At 38.0% G+C, this 21,843-nt stretch overlaps 1 long non-coding RNA gene across 1 annotated transcript; it reads left to right on the forward strand.

Moving 5' to 3' along the window:
- Positions 1-855: 855 nt before the first annotated feature.
- Positions 856-14,241, forward strand: LOC147371075 (uncharacterized). The gene is made up of 2 exons (XR_015165786.1): positions 856-1,204; positions 12,952-14,241. It is a non-coding gene; the product is annotated as an uncharacterized LOC147371075 (long non-coding RNA).
- Positions 14,242-21,843: the final 7,602 nt, after the last annotated feature.

A 21,843-nucleotide genomic window follows, 5' to 3' on the forward strand; every position in this document is an offset into this window, starting at 1 on the left:
TCCCAGGCGGAGGTTTGGAACCCCGCCCCCGCCACGCTGGCTGTGGAGACTGCTCCTAGAAATTAGAGCGCCTGGCAAATTGGCAGGATTGCACAAGGGTACCCGCAGCGAGACCGAGGTTCAAGGCCCACCACCCTTGAGGAGCTCACTGCCACTTATTAATGTATACATGCATTCACTCGTTACTCACTCATCCAGACAGCATTTACTATCGTATTTATCATGCGTGTGTGCTAAGTCACTTCAGTCGTGTCCAACTCTTTGCGACCCCATGGACTGTAGCCTGCCAGGCTACACTGTCCATGGGATTTTCCAGGCAAGGATATTGGAGTGGGTTCCCGTTTCCTTCTCCAGGGGATCTTCCCGACAAGGATCGAACCTGTGTCTCTTATATCTCCTCCATTGGCAGGCAGGTTCTTTACCACTAGTGGCCACCCAGCCATAGTGACTAAATATTGACTGATTGCTCTGTCCCAAGCACCCTCTATATCCTGTCCAATGTAGGAGACAAGCATGCACACACATGAAAACATCACTGTGAGACATAATCAGGCCTCCTTATGAAGACTTGACATAACTTACAGACCCCCAAACGGTAACTTCCTCAAATGCCTTCTCCATGAAGCCCTTCCTACTTAATCCAAGTAGAGGTGATTCATCGTTCCTTTTTCTTACATTTTCTTTCCTACAGTGGCACCTGGTACTGTGCCTCCTGTGTTTGTAAACTTACCATCTTCCCCATTTCATCGTGATCTGCGCACTGAATTGTCTACATGCCAAGCACTTAAGATTTGAGATTTAGTACTTTTGAAGAATGGAGCATCCAACATGCCTTACATAGATAATGGCTCCTTTGTTGTTGAGTTAAATTGTTCTTGGAACTCCTTCTCTACCAAACCTCTGCCATGAGCATATGAAATTCTAAGCTTAAGAGCATATGAAATTATCAGCTTTCCAGAAAAATTTATGGAAATATCATCTACAGGTACCATCTCTTTTTCATATTCTTCCCTCATCTCAGTCCAGATGGGTTCCTTCCTCCACCTTCACCAGGTTATCAGTGACTCATTGAATATAAAGGTCAATTCCCATAATAAATCAGAATGAGAGAATCCAGAAGAGAACATTAAATAAGGTACTTTTCCATTAGAAATTAAAACTTTTAAAGAAAATTAAATACTTCAGTTATTTAGTCTATAAAAGTGTAACAAGAAGACTAGTAATTTTATGTTCAACATAAACATAATATTGAAACAATATTGTATATCAGCTATACCTCAATACATTTTTAGTTAAAAATAAAAAGAGAAGAGTAACAATTTTACAAGAGGCAAAAAAGTTCACTTACAATCTTTGCAAAAACTAAGTGAAATAGTTTTAATTAAAAGAGAAGCTATTTTAAAATAATAGTCTTTTAAACTACTATAATAAAAATTAGCTAATAAATGGAATGTTAAGTACAATGAATACATAAATTTATGAAAAATATAATTCTAACTTAAAATCCTGGCTCTCGCAAGATAAGACAAACATTTTTATGTATATTATGTTAATTACTAGTAATTAACTCAAAAGTACAGATCTGATTCAATTCAAACTAGTTAACCACTCTCTGTTCCATGGCTACAAACTACATCTTCTGGCTCTTAATGTTAGCAAGATAAAATAAGATGTTTAAAAACTGGTGCAAACAAGCTTTTACTCACAAAAATCTGAATGCAGAAATCCTACTAAGGTGACTCTATAGTCAGCATGTAGCTTAAATAGAGGGGATAATACTTACATCTGTCTAGGCAGTAGCCAGGATTTTGATCAACATCAGTATCTGGAGGTAAGTGATACAGGGCTCTCCTATATGAGGGAGCCACATTACTTCTATCCTGTTACACTGATGTGTTCCATCTCCAGTCCTAAGTTAACCCTTGTAGTTCAAAATGACTGCCACAGCTCCAAGCATCCCATCTTCATTCTACCTAGCAAGAAAGAAGAAAAAAAAAAGTAGGATGTGCTCTTTCCTTAACAACACATCCCAGATATTGCATATACCACATATATTTGCATCCCATTGAGCAGCACCTAGTTGACTGCCCATCAGTTCAGTTCAGTTCAGTTCAGTCGCTCAGTCGTGTCCGACTTTTTGCGACCCCATGAATCACAGCACGCCAGGCCTCCTTGTCCATCACCATCTCCCGGAGTTCACTCAAACTCACGTCCATTGAGTCGGTGATGCACTGACTATAAACTAGAAGTCCTTTTTCTGGATGATCAAAAGCCCAGATAAAAATTAGGAACCATACTACTATGGAAAAAAAGGAAATTGGAGAACAACCAGCAGCCTGCCATAAATGTCATTTTCTTTTCCTATAGTTCAATTTTCCTTAGGTCTATGAGAAGTTTTACATATTTCTACTCCAGCTGTGAACAAGGTTCACATTCTTGGGTACCTGAGTTCTTTTAGCATCTCCAATTACTATTTCATGACAGTTAAAATTAGGAGACTGATCTACCCAAGTTCCCAAAAAGATCTCTAGGAGATACTGTCAGTAGACAGACTCCCTACTTAGGTAGTAGATCCTAAAGTGTTTCTGTCAACAGTAGTTGCTTTGTAATGTGTCATCTTGATCAGGTGAAAAACTGTATGGTGGACTCTCCCCTTAAAAAAGAGGGAAATTTCTTTTATATCAGAGTGGTAGTATGATTTGATTGTTTCCTCATATAGAAAAAAAGTGCAATTGTTCCATCAACCTTTGAAGTTCAGATGTTTCAACGAGACAAAATCCTACTGAGATAAAGTTGTGAGCTATTTTCCAATGATCCAGATACTCTTAGAAGAAGATCAGACATTCCAGATGTGTGATTCTTAGACATTATTGTTCTGTGGCATTCAAAACAGTGACCTTTTTTTTTTAAATTGAGGTATAGTTGCCGTACAGTGTTATATAACTTTCCGGTACAGCATAACGAGTCACAATGTTTAAAGGTTATGTTCCATTTGTAGTCATTATAAATTATTGGCTAGATACGCTGTGTTGTGCAATATATCCTTGAACTTATTTATTTTACAGTAGTAGTTTGTACCTCTAAACTCCCTGCCCCTTTCCTGCCATTCCTTCCTTCCCCCTCCTCATTGGTAACCACGTATTTGTTCTCTGTATCTGTGGGTCTGTTTCTTTTATGCTACATTCACTAGTTCGTTGTATTCTTTTAGGTTCTAAATATCATACAGTATTTGTCTTTGTCTGATTCATTTCACTTAGCATAATACCCTCAAGTCTACTCATGATGTTACAAATGACAAAATCTCATTCTTTTTTTATGACTGAATAGAATCAAACAATGGCTTTCTTTTGAAAATGGCAAAAAGAATTTTCCCTAGAGAATTCTTCCTTAAATTAACACCATAAAGTTTCCTAATACCAAAAACACCAAAAAGTCTCCTAGAAGCCCTACCCAAGAAAGTATTATCCTACATCCTTCATTGCTCTCAAATTTCCCTTCAGACATTCATTTAGCTACAGAATCTGTTTTTTCCCCCAAATTATCTCAGTTTAAAAACTAATGTCATTTTGTATATGACACAAAGTATTTTTGCATTTTTAATATGCTCATGATATTTGAGTCTCTAATACTGTATCAGTCTGTGCCTACAACTCAATTCATTGTTATTCTCTGCAGGGGTCCCTACATACAGCTACCTCATAGATCACAAGGACTGGTACCTGAGTATTTGAATATTGAAATATGTGTAATTTTATTACAAACTATTTTCCTTTACATCTTTTTTATATGAAAGTTGGGCATTACATTGACTTTTAAAAAAAATTATCAGCATAGTAGGTTTTATTATCTATCAATTCCATTTCAAGAAAGTAAAGATGTTGCTACAAAAAGATTTCTTATTTAAAAGGAAGTTTAGTTTATCCATTCACCCATTAATAGTCATTTGGATTATTCCCATCTTTTGGCTGTTATATTACTGCTATAAATATTCATATGTAAGTTTCTGTGTAAACATGTTTTCATTTCTCCTGGGTCACAAGACAATTCTATTTTTAACTTTGAGAAACCACCAAACTATTTTCCAAAGCAACTCTACCATTTTACATTCCCACAGCAATGTACAATTTTTCTACATCCTTGTCATAATTATTTCCTTCTTTAAAAATTATTATAGCCATCTTATTGGGCGTGTAGTGGTATCTCATTCTGGTTTTTATTTGTATTTCTTTAATGACCAATGAACATCTTTTCCTGTGTGGTTCTTTTTTGGGCTATTTGTATATCTTCTTTGGAAAAATGTCTGTTCAAGTTCATTACCCATTGTTTAATTAGATCATTTGTCTTTTTGTTGTTGAGTTGGATAAACAAGTTGAGGTATACACATACAATGGATATTATTCAGCCATAAAAAGGAATGAAGTTCTGAAGCATTATACAACTTGGATAGGCATCAAAATCATCAAGGTTAAGTGAAAGACATCAGGTACAAAAGGTCATGTGTTGTATGATTCCTTCCATATGATATACCCAGAATAGGCAAATCCTTAGAGATATTTTGAAAAAAAGATTAGTAGTTTTCAGGAGATGGGGAGAGGGAAGAACAAGGAGTGAATACTTAAAGGGTAAGTGGTGTTCTTCTGGGGTATTAAAAACATTTGAAGCTAGAGAGATGGTTGGTTGCACAATATTTTGAGTGCAGGAGATGCCACTGAATTGTATGCTTTAAAAAGGTTTACTATATAGTATGTGAATTTCACCTAAATTTTTAAAAAGGGAAAAAGTTAGGTCTAGGAAGTTTGAAATAAATGTTTTATAGATGCCTTCTATATACCCCATTAGCTGCCTGTAAGGCCTGTAAAACTCCTCAAAACAGTGTTTCTAAATGTATAAAATAAAACACATAGCTAAAAAGTAGACCAGTTACACTGAAATGTATTTACAAAAATACTGAAAAAACATTGTGAACTAACAATAGACATGCTTCTTCACTGAAGCATTAAGTGAAATGGAATTAATAACTATCATAATTTTGAAGTAATGATGGGTATAAATGATCTTCAGAGATGTCTGCAATATCAGGAAAATATTTAATAATTATGTACCATTTCTATTGGAAAAAAAATCATAGATAGTACTAACACTACTATAGGGCTTGTTGCCTACATTCATAAAGGCTAAATTTTAATCAAAGTAAGAGAAAATGAAAGCATAATCCTTATTTTTAATCCAAGCTCACTGACCCCCAAAATTCTACCTCAGAATCCCCAAAGGCAAACATATAGTTAGGGGAAGGGACATCTATTATTTCCCCTTTGATCTTAGGAGTAATTTGGTAGAAGTGATTAAGAAGAGCTGAATAGAAGAATACAGGACAAAGGAAAAAAGTATGTTGGTGAATTGGATTCCTCTTTAAGATCGCTAAAACTGAAGAGCAGATAAGACATCTGTGTGTCCTCTATTTTTTTTCTATCCTATTTTATAAAAGATGTTGATCCAAGATTTGATGAAACAAATGGCCCAAGAAGCAAACTCACCCAGCAAGTAGAGACGTAATTGGTTGAAAGATAAGAAATTAGTTTTATTCCCCTTTGTCTGAAAAAAAAAAAAAATGTTGTTAGCATGTGGAAATCCTTTTCTGAATGATTGTATATACGTGAAAATAAGTCCGTGTCCTGAGGCCATTATACCTCTTAAAAATAGAAGATAATCAAGTTGTTTTTAACTAAGTCCCAGTGATATACAGAATGTATTTGATATTAAGCTTTTGGTTTTTCTGGCTATCTACTAAATTGGATGTAATAAAATTTATCCATCATACAAGAATCATATGTGATTTAACTACACATTGTTAAATGGCATGAAAAAAATAGAAAGTTTTGCTTGATTAAGTATTGTTATTGCTTCTAGGCTAAAATAATCATGAGAAATTTCAGCCTCAAATGACACATTATAAGTCCCTCATAATATTATAAATCTAGTAATCATAGTAATACTCTAATCCAATTCAGGGGTGAGCTGCTATATTGGTAATAATAGGTCCTGAACAAAATCTAATGAGACGGGGAGGAGCCAAGATGGCGGAGGAGTAGGACGGGGAGAACACTTTCTCCCCCACAAATTCATCAAAAGAGCATTTAAACGTCGAGTAAATTCCACAGGACAGCTTCTGAGTGCCGGCAGAGGACATCGGGCACCCAGAGAAGCAACCCAACTCTTCGAGGGGAGGTAGGAAAAAATATTAAAAACAAAAAAAGGGAGACAAAAGAGGGAGGGACGGAGTTCCGTCCCGGGAAGGGAATCTTAAAAAGAGAGAAGTTTCCAAACATCAGGAAACCTTCTCACTGCCGAATCTGTGCCGAGCTTTGGAAGCACAGAGGGCAACATAACAGGGAGAAAAAATAAATGAACAATTTAAAACTCGCAGATTGCGAGCCCTACAGTAACTCCCCCAGCAGAGAAGCAGCGCAGACGCCTGCATCCGCCATTAGCAAGACGGGGCTGGGCAGGGAGGCGCGGCGTGGGCTGCATCGCTGAGAGTAAGAATTTGGCCTGAATATCCTGAGCGCTGTCTGAGCGAAATAATTTGGGCTAGCAAACCAGACTGTGGGATACCTACCACGCGAAAAGCCAGCCCTAACCTAAGACCGCCGGGCCCGCGCACGAAACAAAGGACTGAGCAGAGATAGCCGGCTGCAGACCTTCCCCCTCCGGTGACAGGCAGCCAGAGCCGGAAGGGGGCAATCGCAGCCCCAGAGAGACATTATCTATAAAACTGTAGGCAGGCTTCTTTGCTAACTAAAACTTCTTGGGGGTCTGGACGGTCAACATCTGCCTGAGAAGGTGCGCCGGTTTTACATCCAGATAACCGAGTGGCGGGGAGGCGATAAGTCGCAGCATTGGCGCTCGCCTAGGAAGAGCAAATTGGCGCTCGGACCTGGGAAGAGCACAAAACGCAGGCCCAACTGAGTCTGCGCCTCTGAGGACTACCCGAGTGCCTGAACCTGAGCGGCTTGGACCTGGGAGGTGCATGCAGCCCAGGGCCAGCCTCGGATTGTTCCCGGCGGAACAACCTAGAGTCCGAGCAGTGTGGACAGGGAGGCTACACGCGCCGTGAGCGGGGGCAGACCCAGGGTGGCTGAGGCACTGCGAGCCCACGCCAGTGTTATTTGTTTGCAGCATCCCTCCCTCCCTCCCCACAGCGCGACTGAACAAGTAAGCCTAAAACAAAAAAAAAAAAAAAAAAAGTGTCCTCCACCGTGCCCTTTGAGTCAGGGCGGAAACCAGATACTGAAGAGACTAGCAAACAGAAGAAGATATAACAGAGGGAAACGCCTTGGAAGCTACAGGCAATAGATCAAAACCCTGTGGTTACTACGGACTACATAGGAAGGGGCCTATAGATCTTGAGAAATATAAATCTGACCAAGGAACTAGCCAAAAATGAACTGAACCCACAACACCCACAAAAAAAAAAAAAAAAACACACAAAAAAGTCCTAGATATATTTTTATTATTTTTACGATCATTCTTTCTTTTTTTTTTAATTAAAAAAAAAAATTTTAAGTCCTCTATTGTTCCTTTAATTTTCACTTTTATAACCTATTACTTTGCAAAAAAAAAAAAGGAAAAAAAAAAAAAAAAGACCCTATTTTTTTCTTCTTCAGCAAACTTCATATATATATATTTTATAATTTTTTGACCTTGGTTTTTTTGTTGTTGTTGTTTTTGTTTTTTTCTTCTTTTCTTTAACATTGTATTTTTGAAATTCCAAACTCTACTCTAGATTTTTAATTTTCGCTTTTTGGTATATGTTATCAATTTTGTACCTATAGTTTTTTTTTATATAATTTCTGTGACTTTTTTTTTTTTCTTCTTCTTCTCTGTTTCTTTCTCTTCTTCTTTTATATAACATTGTATATATGAAATTCCAAACTTTACTCTAGATTTTTAATTTATGCTTTTTGGTATTTGATATCAATTTTGTACCTGTATTTTCTTTATAATTTTTGTGACACTGTTCGTATCTGTTTGTTTGTTTTCTCTCTTTATTTTTCTTCTTTTCTTTTCTTTTTTTTTTTTAACATTGTATTTTTGAAATTCCAAACTCTACTCTAGATTTTTAATTTTTGCTTTCTGGTATTAGTTATCAATTTTGTACCTGTACTTTCTTTATAATTTTCGCAACCTTGTTTGTTTTTGTTTGTTCGTTTTTTCTCTCTTTCTTTTCCTTCTTCTTTTCTTTAACATTGTATTTTTGAAATTCCAAACTCTACTCTATATTTTTAATTTTCGCTTTCTGGTATTAGTTATCAATTTTGTACCTGTACTTTCTTTATAATTTTCGCGACCTTGTTTGTTTTTGTTTGTTCGTTCTTTCTCTCTTTCTTTTCCTTCTTCTTTTCTTTAACGTCGTATTTTTGAAATTCCAAACTCTACTCTAGATTTTTAATTTTTGCTTTTATGTATTTGTTACCAATTTTGTACCTTTAAGGACCCAATCTTCAGGACCCATTTTTCACTAGGGAGTGAGATTACTGGCTTGACTGCTCTCTCTCCCTTTGGACCCTCCTTTTTCTCCACCAGGTCGCCTGTGTCTCCTCCCTAACCCCTCTCTACTCTACCCAACTCTGTGAATTTCTGTGTGTTCCAGACGGTGGAGAACACTTAGGGAACTGATTACTGGCTGGATCTGTCTCCCTCCTTTTCATTCCCCCCTTTTATCCTTCTGGCCACCTCTGTTACCTTCCTCCTTCTTCTCTTCTCTGTATAACCCTGTGAACATCTCTGAGTGGTCCAGTTGTGGAGTGCACATAAGGAAGTGACAACTGGCTAGCCCACTCTCTCCACTATTGATTCACCTCATCTCATCTGGGTCACCTCTAACTCCCTCCTCCCTCTTCTCTTCTCCATGTAACCCTGTGAACCTCTCTGAGTGACCCTCACTGTAGAGAAACTTATCATCTTTAATGTAGATGTTTTATCAATGGTGTTGTATAGAAGGAGAAGTTTTGAAACTACTGTAAAAATAAGACCGATAATCGGAAGCAGGAGACTTAAGTCCAAACCCTGACTCCAGGGAACTCCTGACTCCAAGGAACATTCATTGACAGGAGCTCATCAAATGCCTCCATACCGACACTGAAACCAAGCACCACACAAGGGCCAATAAGTTCCAGGGCAAGACATACCAAGCAAATTCTCCAGCAACAAAGGAACACAGCCCTGAGCTTCAAGATACAGGCTGCCCAAAGTCACCCCAAAACTATAGACATCTCATAACTCATTACTGGACATTTCATTGCACTCCAGAGAGAAGAAATACAGCTCTACCCACCAGAACACCGACACAAGCCTCCCTAACCAGGAAACCTTGACAAGCCACCTGTACAAACCCACACACAGTGAGGAAACGCCACAATAAAGAGAACTCCACAAACTGCCAGAATACAGAAAGGACACCCCAAACTCAGCAATTTAAACAAGATGAAGAGACAGAGGAATACTCAGCAGATAAAGGAACAGGATAAATGCCCACGAAACCAAACAAAAGAGGAAGAGATAGGGAATCTACCTGATAAAGAATTCCGAATAATGATAGTGAAATTGATCCAAAATCTTGAAACTAAAATGGAATCACAGATAAATAGCCTGGAGACAAGGATTGAGAAGATGCAAGAAAGGTTTAACAAGGACCTAGAAGAAATAAAAAAGAGTCAATATATAATGAATAATGCAATAAGTGAAATTAAAAACACTCTGGAGGCAACAAATAGTAGAATAACAGAGGCAGAAGACAGGATTAGTGAATTAGAAGATAGAATGGTAGAAATAAATGAATCAGAGAGGATAAAAGAAAAATGAATTAAAAGAAATGAGGACAATCTCAGAGACCTCCAGGACAATATTAAACGCTACAACATTCGAATCATAGGGGTTCCAGAAGAAGAAGACAAAAAGAAAGACCATGAGAAAATACTTGAGGAGATAATAGTGGAAAACTTCCCTAAAATGGGGAAGGAAATAATCACCCAAGTCCAAGAAACCCAGAGAGTCCCAAACAGGATAAACCCAAGGAGAAACACCCCAAGACACATATTAATCAAATTAACAAAGATCAAACACAAAGAACAAATATTAAAAGCAGCAAGGGAAAAACAACAAATAACGCACAAGGGAATTCCCATAAGGATAACAGCTGATCTTTCAATAGAAACTCTTCAAGCCAGGAGGGAATGGCAAGACATACTTAAAATGATGAAAGAAAATAACCTACAGCCCAGATTATTGTACCCAGCAAGGATCTCATTCAAGTATGAAGGAGAAATCAAAAGCTTTTCAGACAAGCAAAAGCTGAGAGAATTCTGCACCACCAAACCAGCTCTCCAACAAATACTAAAGGATATTCTCTAGACAGGAAACACAAAAATGGTGTATAAACTCGAACCCAAAACAATAAAGTAAATGGCAACGGGAACATACTTATCAGTAATTACCTTAAATGTAAATGGGTTGAATGCCCCAACCAAAAGACAAAGACTGGCTGAATGGATACAAAAACAAGACCCCTACATATGTTGCCTACAAGAGACCCACCTCAAAACAGGGGACACATACAGACTGAAAGTGAAGGGCTGGAAAAAGATTTTCCATGCAAATAGGGACCAAAAGAAAGCAGGAGTAGCAATACTCATATCAGATAAAATAGACTTTAAAACAAAGGCTGTGAAAAGAGACAAAGAAGGTCACTACATAATGATCAAAGGATCAATCCAAGAAGAAGATATAACAATTATAAATATATATGCACCCAACACGGGAGCACCACAGTACGTAAGACAAATGCTAACAAGTATGAAAGGAGAAATTAACAATAACACAATAATAGTGGGAGACTTTAATACCCCACTTACACCTATGGATAGATCAACTAAACAGAAAATTAACAAGGAAACACAAACTTTAAACGATACAATAGACCAGTTAGACCTAATTGATATCTATAGGTCATTTCATCCCCAAACAATGAATTTCACCTTTTTCTCAAGCGCACATGGAACCTTCTCCAGGATAGATCACATGCTGGGCCATAAAGCTAGCCTTGGTAAATTCAAAAAAATAGAAATCATTCCAAGCATTTTTTCTGACCACAATGCAGTAAGATTAGATCTCAATTACAGGAGAAAAACTATTAAAAATTCCAACATATGGAGGCTGAACAACACGCTGCTGAATAACCAACAAATCACAGAAGAAATCAAAAAAGAAATCAAAATTTGCATAGAAACGAATGAAAATGAAAACACAACAACCCAAAACCTGTGGGACACGGTAAAAGCAGTCCTAAGGGGAAAGTTCATAGCAATACAGGCATACCTCAAGAAACAAGAAAAAAGTCAAATAAATAACCTAACTCTACACCTAAAGCAACTAGAAAAGGAAGAAATGAAGAACCCCAAGGTTAGTAGAAGGAAAGAATTCTTAAAAATTAGAGCAGAAATAAATGCAAAAGAAACAAAAGAGACCATAGCAAAAATCAACAAAACCAAAAGCTGGTTCTTTGAAAGGATAAATAAAATTGACAAACCATTAGCCAGACTCATCAAGAAACAAAGGGAGAAAAATCAAATCAACAAAATTAGAAACGAAAATGGAGAGATCACAACAGACAACACAGAAATACAAAGGATCATAAGAGACTACTATCAACAATTATATGCCAATAAAATGGACAACGTGGAAGAAATGGACAAATTCTTAGAAAAGTACAACTTTCCAAAACTGGACCAGGAAGAAATAGAAAATCTTAACAGACCCATCACAAGCATGGAAATTGAAACTGTAATCAAAAATCTTCCAGCAAACAAAAGCCCCGGTCCAGACGGCTTCACAGCTGAATTCTACCAAAAATTTAGAGAAGAGCTGACACCTATCCTGCTCAAACTCTTCCAGAAAATTGCAGAGGAAGGTAAACTTCCAAACTCATTCTATGAGGCCACCATCACCCTAATACCAAAACCTGACAAAGATGCCACAAAAAAAGAAAACTACAGGCCAATATCACTGATGAACATAGATGCAAAAATCCTTAACAAAATTCTAGCAATCAGAATCCAACAACACATTAAAAAGATCATACACCATGATCAAGTGGGCTTTATCCCAGGGATGCAAGGATTCTTCAATATCCGCAAATCAATCAATGTAATACACCACATTAACAAATTGAAAAATAAAAACCATATGATTATCTCAATAGATGCAGAGAAAGCCTTTGACAAAATTCAACATCCATTTATGATAAAAACTCTCCAGAAAGCAGGAATAGAAGGAACATACCTCAACATAATAAAAGCTATATATGACAAACCCACAGCAAACATTATCCTCAATGGTGAAAAATTGAAAGCATTTCCTCTAAAGTCAGGAACAAGACAAGGGTGCCCACTTTCACCATTACTATTCAACATAGTTTTGGAAGTTTTGGCCACAGCAATCAGAGCAGAAAAAGAAATAAAAGGAATCCAAATTGGAAAAGAAGAAGTAAAACTCTCACTATTTGCAGATGACATGATCCTCTACATAGAAAACCCTAAAGAATCCACCAGAAAATTACTAGAAATAATCAATGACTACAGTAAAGTTGCAGGATATAAAATCAACACACAGAAATCCCTTGCATTCCTATACACTAATAATGAGAAAACAGAAAGAGAAATTAAGGAAACAATTCCATTCACCATTGCAACGGAAAGAATAAAATACTTAGGAATATATCTACCTAAAGAAACTAAAGACCTATATATAGAAAACTATAAAACACTGGTGAAAGAAATCAAAGAGGACACTAATAGATGGAGAAATATACCATGTTCATGGATTGGAAGAATCAATACAGTGAAAATGAGTATACTACCCAAAGCAATTTATAGATTCAACGCAATCCCTATCAAGCTACCAACAGTATTCTTCACAGAGCTAGAACAAATAATTTCACAATTTGTATGGAAATACAAAAAACCTCGAATAGCCAAAGCGATCTTGAGAAAGAAGAATGGAACTGGAGGAATCAACCTACCTGACTTCAGGCTCTACTACAAAGCCACAGTTATCAAGACAGTATGGTACTGGCACAAAGACAGAAATATTGATCAATGGAATAAAATAGAAAGCCCAGAGATAAATCCACGCACATATGGACACCTTATCTTCGACAAAGGAGGCAAGAATATACAATGGATTAAAGACAATCTCTTTAACAAGTGGTGCTGGGAAATCTGGTCAACCACTTGTAAAAGAATGAAACTGGACCACTTTCTAACACCATACACAAAAATAAACTCAAAATGGATTAAAGATCTCAACGTAAGACCAGAAACTATAAAACTCCTAGAGGAGAACATAGGCAAAACACTCTCCGACATACATCACAGCAGGATCCTCTATGACCCACCTCCCAGAATATTGGAAATAAAAGCAAAAATAAACAAATGGGACCTAATTAACCTTAAAAGCTTCTGCACATCAAAGGACACTATTAGCAAGGTGAAAAGACAGCCTTCAGAATGGGAGAAAATAATAGCAAATGAAGCAACCGACAAACAACTAGTCTCAAAAATATACAAGCAACTCCTACAGCTCAACTTCAGAAAAATAAACGACCCAATCAAAAAATGGGCCAAAGAACTAAATAGACATTTCTCCAAAAAAGACATACAGATGGCTAACAAACACATGAAAAGATGCTCAACATCACTCATTATCAGAGAAATGCAAATCAAAACCACTATGAGGTACCATTTCACACCAGTCAGAATGGCTGCGATCCAAAAGTCTACAAATAATAAATGCTGGAGAGGGTGTGGAGAAAAGGGAACCCTTTTACACTGTTGGTGGGAATGCAAACTAGTACAGCCACTATGGAGAACTGTGTGGAGATTCCTTAAAAAACTGGAAATAGAACTGCCTTATGATCCAGCAACCCCACTGCTGGGCATACACACTGAGGAAACCAGAAGGGAAAGAGACACGTGTACCCCAATGTTCATCGCAGCACTGTTTATAATAGCCAAGACATGGAAGCAACCTAGATGTCCATCAGCAGATGAATGGATAAGAAAGCTGTGGTACATATACACAATGGAGTATTACTCAGCCATTAAAAAGAATACATTTGAATCAGTTCTAATGAGGTGGATGAAACTGGAGCCTATTATACAGAGTGAAGTAAGCCAGAAGGAAAAACATAAATACAGTATACTAACGCATATATATGGAATTTAGAAAGATGGTAACAATAACCCGGTGTACGAGACAGCAAAAGAGACACTGATGTATAGAACAGTCTTATGGACTCTGTGGGAGAGGGAGAGGGTGGGAAGATTTGGGAGAATGGCAATGAAACATGTAAAATATCATGTAGGAAACGAGTTGCCAGTCCAGGTTCGATGCATGATGCTGGATGCTTGGGGCTGGTGCACTGGGATGGCCCAGAGGGATGGTATGGGGAGGGAGGAGGGAGGAGGGTTCGGGATGGGGAACACATATATACCTGTGGCGGATTCATTTTGATATTTGGCAAAACTAATACAATTATGTAAAGTTTAAAAATAAAATAAAATTAGAGAAAAAAAAAAAATCTAATGAGACAACCCATTTTCTCTGTCCCTTTTCTAGCTTTTCCCTTTAGGCCTTGAGCTGTGGGAATTAATTCTGTTTTTAAATGGCTTAACCATAGAACTTGCTTTTTTCCCTCTTTTATACTGTTCTAATTACATGGAATAAAGATTTTCCAATTGAATTCAGAAGAACCCTGGGTTCTAAAGGCAGTTCTTTGAAATAAATTTAAAATAACCCATTGCAAAAAAATATGGACAGGATTAGTTTATATCAAACCTAATGCTCATACCACAAAAGAATCTCAGGGTCCAATAAAAGAATGCAGAATGGTTTCACAATTTCAGCTGGTGAAGCTTATATTAGAAACTCAGTACCTGGAAAGTTTTCCATATTTGAGAAAGTTTTTAGAAAGAGAACTCATCCTTTCCCTCCCTCCTTTTTTCATCCCTTCTTTCATTTAACTAATATTTAACTAAAGATGTTTCATGTGTCAGGAACTATGATAGTAACTGGATATAGAATGATGAAAAATAGACTTATTATCCATATGGTATTTAGAATCTGATGAAGAATTTGGGCATAAACAAATAATCACATAAACTTCTTGATAGGATTAAAAGCTGAGGTAAGTGCTATGAAAGAAAACATAGGAAGCTGTGACAGAAAATAAGAGGGAAACTTGAACGAGGTTGAAGAACAGGGAAGACCTCAGTAAGGATATGACATTGTAGTTGATACCTAAAGGAGAGGTAGGAGATAGTCAGGGTAAAGTGATATAGGAAGAGAACGTGCAAAGGTCCTGAGGCAATATGTGCCTGAGAAATATTTTCTGAGAAAACATTTGCCACGACATATGAAATATATATATTTTTGGCAGGCCAGATTCTCCAGGAAGCAGAACCTGAGACAGAATATTTGTTAGGAAGTACTTTTGGATTAATCCCTGTGAATGCAGGGGAAGGATTTAGGATTTGGCCAAGGGACAAGTTCACTGCATCACAGAGCCAAAGAACAACTCTGGTTGACCACACAGGGAGTTCTAGAGGTAAAATGGCCTGTCAGGATCATATCCTATTGGGCCAGAATGGCTGGACCTTTAAACCTTTCTTTCATCATGTCAGTCTTTGGCTATCAGTCACTGTGGTGAGGATGTGACTTTGGGCTATGTGGCTTTTCACTTCTGACACCATCCCAGAAGAAGCTGATAGCTGAAGGCTCTCTGCTAATAGTACTCCCTGCAGCTGAGACAACAAGCTCCTCCTTGAAAGGGGGATCTGGGCGACACATGTCCGTATCCATCCCAATATTCAATATTATGACGCGCTTTTACAAATCAATACAAGACAAATAACCCAATAACCAACAGAAGACAAAAGTAGGCAATTCACAGAAAAATCACATTATCAACAAATGTATAAAACAAGCTCAACCCCATTGTTAGCAACAAGAAAAATGCAAAATAGGATAAGAAGCCTTTGTGTTTTGTTGTGCGTTGCATTGGAAAGAGTTTAATGATGATGAAACCAATAATAGATGAAGGTGTAGTTAGTTCCACTGCTGCTCATCCTGGGATTTCTAAACAAAGGTCTCTCTCAATGTGATACAGTTTCCTCCATGAAGGAGCAAGCAACTCTGTTAGATGGTATACCGGAGTTTTCAGGGACCAAGCTGAATTTCCACACTGGGTTAGGGGGTGGGCAGAAATTAAACTGTTAAATGGACTGATACGTGTAACTGTCCCCACAGTCCACAGGAAAAGCAAGCAGAAAATTTTATAGGAGTTCATCGTAAAAGCATCTCTATTTCTAGCCTTATATTCTGAGGTTCAGCTATTTTGGGGTGAGATATTCTAATTTGTGCTTGCCTAAAAAAGAACTTACCTGTGTTTTTGTTGTTCAGTCGCTCAGTTGTGTCCAATTCTTTGAGACCTCATCGACTGCAGCATACCTAGCTTCCCTGTCTTTCACCATCTGCCTGTATTTCAGTTCAGTTCAGTTCAGTTGCTCAGTCGTGTCCGACTCTTTGCAACCCCATGAATCGCAGCACACCAGGCCTCCCTGTCCATCACCAACTCCCAGAGTTCACCCAAACTCATGTCCATCGAGTCGGTGATGCCATCCAGCCATCTCATCCTCTGTCGTCCCCTTCTCCTTCCCCCAATCTTTCCCAGCATCAGGATGTTTTCCAATGAGTCAACTCTTTGCATGAGGTGGCCAAAGTATTGGAGTTTCAGCTTCAACATCAGTCCTTCCAATGAACACCCAGGACTGATTTAGGACGGACTGGTTGGATCTCCTTGCAGTCCAAAGGACTCTCAAGAGTCTTCTCCAACAGCACAGTTCAAAAGCATCAATTCTTTGACACTCAGCTTTCTTCACAGTCCAACTCTCACATCCAAGGGGTCTGATTAAGAGGCTACTGAAAGACTCCAAGAAAGATCCAATGGGAGCAGCGGGAGTGGCAACAAAAATGGCAGGAAACGGGGGGCTTTCCTGTGGTCATGGAGTTAATAGGAAAGGTAGAAAAGCTGATATAGGAAAAAAATTCCAGGATGGAGGAGAAAGAATAAATTCAGCACACAGAAAGAACAGTCTGAGAGAAAGGAGGACAAAGATGACCGAAAGTGGAGGGGAAAAAAGGAACTAAGAACCATGGCACTGAGGAAGAATGAGTTAAGAGTAAAATGAAAAAAAAGTTAGGAAAGTGAGTAGAGCTATAATTTGGAGGGCAAAAAATAGGAGTAATGGTGGTTTAGTCTCTAAGTCGTGTCCGACTCTTGTGACCCCTTGTAGCCTGCCAGGCTCCTCTGTCCGTGGGATTCTCCAGGCAAGAATACTGGAGTGGGTTGCCATTTCCTTCTCCAGGGAATCTTCCCAACCCAGGAATCTAACCCAGGTCTCCTGCATTGCAGGCGGATTCTTTGCCGACTGAGCTACAAGTAGTGACCTGTATCTTTGAGCATCAGTTAAGAAAAGATAAAATAACTGTGCACTTTTTAAAAAACTAAATGTTATATCTTAAAAAAATTTTTTTTGGATTTTTAAAAATAATTTTATTTTATTTTTAAACTTTACATCATTGTATTAGTTTTGCCAAATATCAAAATGAATCTGCCACAGGTATACATGTGTTCCCCATCCTGAACCCTCCTCCCACCTCCCTCCTCCCTCCCCATACCATCCCTCTGGGTCGTCCCAGTGCACTAGCCCCAAGCATCCAGTATCGTGCATCGAACATGGACTGGCAACTCGTTTCATACATGATATTTTACATGTTTCAATGCCATTCTCCCAGATCTTCCCACCCTCTCCCTCTCCCACAGAGTCCATAAGACTGTTCTATACATCAGTGTCTCTTTTGCTGTCTCGTACACAGGGTTATTGTTACCATCTTTCTAAATTCCATATATATGCGTTAGTATACTGTATTGGTGTTTTTCCTTCTGGCTTACTTCACTCTGTATAATAGGCTCCAGTTTCATCCACCTCATTAGGAAAACCAATATCTTTTATTATGTCTAAGCAGGTTTCAGTTTTTTCCTATTACTGAAAAATATCTCTTCTGTTACAAAATATATATCTGCTCAGTGGTACCTGGTGTAATACAGCACATTTGAACAGACATTTAGTTGAGGAAGATACTTCTGAAGCTAGTTTATTGTATATTTCTTACCTTCTAAGCTAGGTTCTAAAATATATTTTCTTCTCATAAAGACACTTAATATTGTATTCTTTAAGATAAAGAACTTTCCCACTGCAATCAAGATAAATAGTAATACCTCTAACACAAAGTAGAATTACTTAATTAACACAATTTTAATCAATAGGAGCTATAAATTTTGTGTTATAAGTTACCCTCAGCCCCATCTGGGTCTCAGGTTAGAAGCCCCTCAAGGAGAGATGGTCCTTGAGTTTAGGATCTGAACTCTCTAAGGATGTGGAGCAAGGCAGCAGCAATTATACATCCTATTCATGCTATGGAAATGAGCATCATTTGTCAGAGCCATTCATGAATTCTACATTCCCCGGCCCTTTTCATATAAGACCAATCAGGGCTCATAACTTCCTGTCAGGCTAATGTAAAAAATATCCTCCTTCTCGGCTAGACCAGCCAGTGGTTCAATCAGCAATGGCCCGTGGGCTGTCTGAACTGTCTAGGACTGAGTTTGACCTTATCGAAGGAGAGGAAAGGGAAGTGGGGAAGTGAAGTTAAGTGGAGGCCTTTTCCATAAAGTCAAGCAGACCATAAGCCACCAAAAAAATCTCTGACTGCTGCTCACTACTTTCATGTTTGAGAAGAAATGAGTATGCAATGGTTTTTGGAGAACTTTTTAGGAGAGTATGCTATTAGCTAGACTGTTAGTCTGGTGCACGATTCTAGCATATTTACCTTTTAAAAGCTCTCACCCAATTTTACAATGTATACTTGTAAAATATATCCATCCTATTATAACATATGTATAAATTATGTGGAATAAAATTTAATTATACAAAATTTTATTTTAAAATCTTTTTCTTAAAAAAACTTTATATATGCAAATAATATCAAAATTACCTAAGTAGTCTCATGGGACTCTTCTTGGCTGAATTTGGTATCTTGGCTGAATTTGGTATCAGAGTGCTGTCCACTTTATCACAGATACATGAGGTTTCCCTAGAGAAAACTATTACCATATGTCTTTAAGAAAGAAAATGCCAGTAACTGATTAGCCCCATTTGCTGAAATCATTTTCCTTTTTATTCATTTTTACTTCAGTGACTAAGAAATAATTTATTTTTTGTAAGTAGAAAAGAAAAACCCATATAAGTAGTACTTAAAAATAAATTCCCATTCACCATCTTTAAGACCACAAAAAGGAAATAAACATATATAAATAAAAAATGACAAGGTAATTTAACCTTAAAGTGATGAATATGACTAAACTAAGATGCCTTTTGAATAATTTTTGGAAATCTATAGCTGGTTCTTACCTGTAAATTCAGTTATTTTACTTAATTCCTATTAGCTTTCATTTTCAACTCATCTTCAATAAAAGAGAAATTTCTCCATCTTAAAAATGATGCTTGAGTCTTTCTCCAGATACTAGACAAGAGAGATGATGAGGAAGCATTTAATCCTACTTTTAAGCAAATATTCAAATTAACATTTTCCCTTATTTGCAGCCATCATACAGTTATTTCAATTTCCCTGCCTTTGCTTGAAATATTCTCTGTAATCTTTTCTTAGAAATATCATTCAGAACAGGTTACCAGCCAATTTAAAAATATTAGTCTCATCATATCATAATGGTATCTCATTTTAGACCCCAAAATGTTATTACTCAGTGAAATCATAAGTCCTTTCCCTGCTTCAAATAACTCTCAGCTCTTACAAAAGTCAAATTATTTAGGACAAAATAATTGTCTTTGTTGAGAATATTCCCAAGACAATGTTTTAGGCACTGACGAAAAAGGACAAGAATATCCATAGATAATTGTCCTTTCAAATTTTCAAAACATCTTCAAGTCTTTCATCTCATTAATTCTTTATGACTTTCTTTAGGCATTATTAATCCCATGTAGAGGAAGAAACTGAATTCTGAAGAAGCCACTCAGTCACTCATTTGATAAATATTACATGATGTCTATTACAGACCAACACTGGTAGATGAGAGAATATGTCTAAAGTTACAGATTCATTGTTGTGGTTGTCGTTCAGTTGCCCAGTCATATCCATTGTGACCCCATGGACTGCAGCATGCCAGACCTCCCTGTCCCTCACCATCTCCCAGAGTTTTCCCAAGTTCATGTCCATTGCATCGATGGTGCCCTCCAGCCGTCTCCTCTGACATTCTCTTCTTCTGCCCTCAATCTTTCCCAGCGTCAGGGACTTTTCCAGTGAGTCAGCTGTTTGCATCAGATGACCAAAATACTGGAGCTTCAGCTTCAGCATCAGTCCTTCCAGTGAATATTCAGGGTTGATTTCCCTTAAGATTGACAGGTTTGATCTCCTTGCTGTTCAAGGGACTTTCAGGAGTCTTCTCCAGCATCACAGTTTGAAGGCATCGATTCTTTGGTATTCTGCCTTCTTTATGGTGCAGCTCTCACAACCATATGTGACCACTGGGAAGACCATAGCCTTGACTACACAGACCTTTGTTGGCAGAGTAATGTCTCTGCTTTTCAACACTCTGTCTAGGTTTGTCATTGCTTTCCTGCCAGAAAGCCATTGTCTTCTGATTTCATGGCTGCAGTCACCATCCACAGTGATTTTGGAGCCCAGGAAGAGGAAATCTGTTTCTACTTACACCTTTTCCCCTTCTATTTGCCATGCAGTAATGGGGCTGGATGCCATGATCTTAGTTTTTTTAAGTTAGTCTTCAGGTGGCTCTTTCACTCTCCCCCTTCACCCTTATCAAGAGGCTTTTTAGTTCCTCTTCACTTTCTGCCATTAGAGTGGTGGTATCTGCATATCTGAGGCTGTTGTTTCTCCCGCCTGTCTTGATTCCAGCTTGTGACTCATCCAGCCCAGACTTTCTCATGATATGCTCAGCCTACAGGTTAAACAAACATGGTGACAACAGACAGGCCTGTCGTGCTCCTTTCTCAATTTTGAACCAATCATTTGTTCCATACAGGGTTCTAACTGTTGCTTCTTGACCCACAAACAGGTAAAACGGTCAGGCAGTCCCATCTCTCTAAGAGCTTTCCACAGTTTGTCATGATCCACACAGTCAAAGGCTTTAGAGTGAAACAGAGATAGATGCTTTTCTGAAATTCCCTTGCTTTCTCTATAATCCAGCAAATGTTGGCAATTTGATCTCTAGTTTCTCTTTCTTTGGGCTTTCCTTGTGGCTCAGCTGGTAAAGAATCCACTTGCAATGCAGGAGACCTGAGTTCAATCTCTGGGTTGGGAAGATCCCCTGGAGAAGGGAAACGCTACCCATTCCAGTATTCTGGCCTAGAGAATTCCATGGACTGTATAGTCCATGGGGTTGCAAAGAGTCGGACACGAATGAGCGACTTTCACTTCACTTCACTTCCTCTTCCTTTTCTAAATCCAGCTTGGACATCTAAAAGTTCTTAGTTCCCATAATGCTGAAGCCTAGAATGCAAGATTTTAAGCATGACCTCACTAGCATGGGAGATGAGTTCAGTTGTCCAATGGTTAGCACATTCTTTGGTACTACCCTTCTTGGGAATTGGGATAAGGATTGACCTTTTCCAGTTTTGTGGCCACTGCTGGGTC

This window comes from Bos grunniens, chromosome 6, assembly GCF_055505025.1.
Source record: "Bos grunniens cultivar Pamir isolate PY7600 chromosome 6, Bosgru_T2T1.0, whole genome shotgun sequence".
Lineage (NCBI taxonomy): Eukaryota > Metazoa > Chordata > Mammalia > Artiodactyla > Bovidae > Bos > Bos grunniens.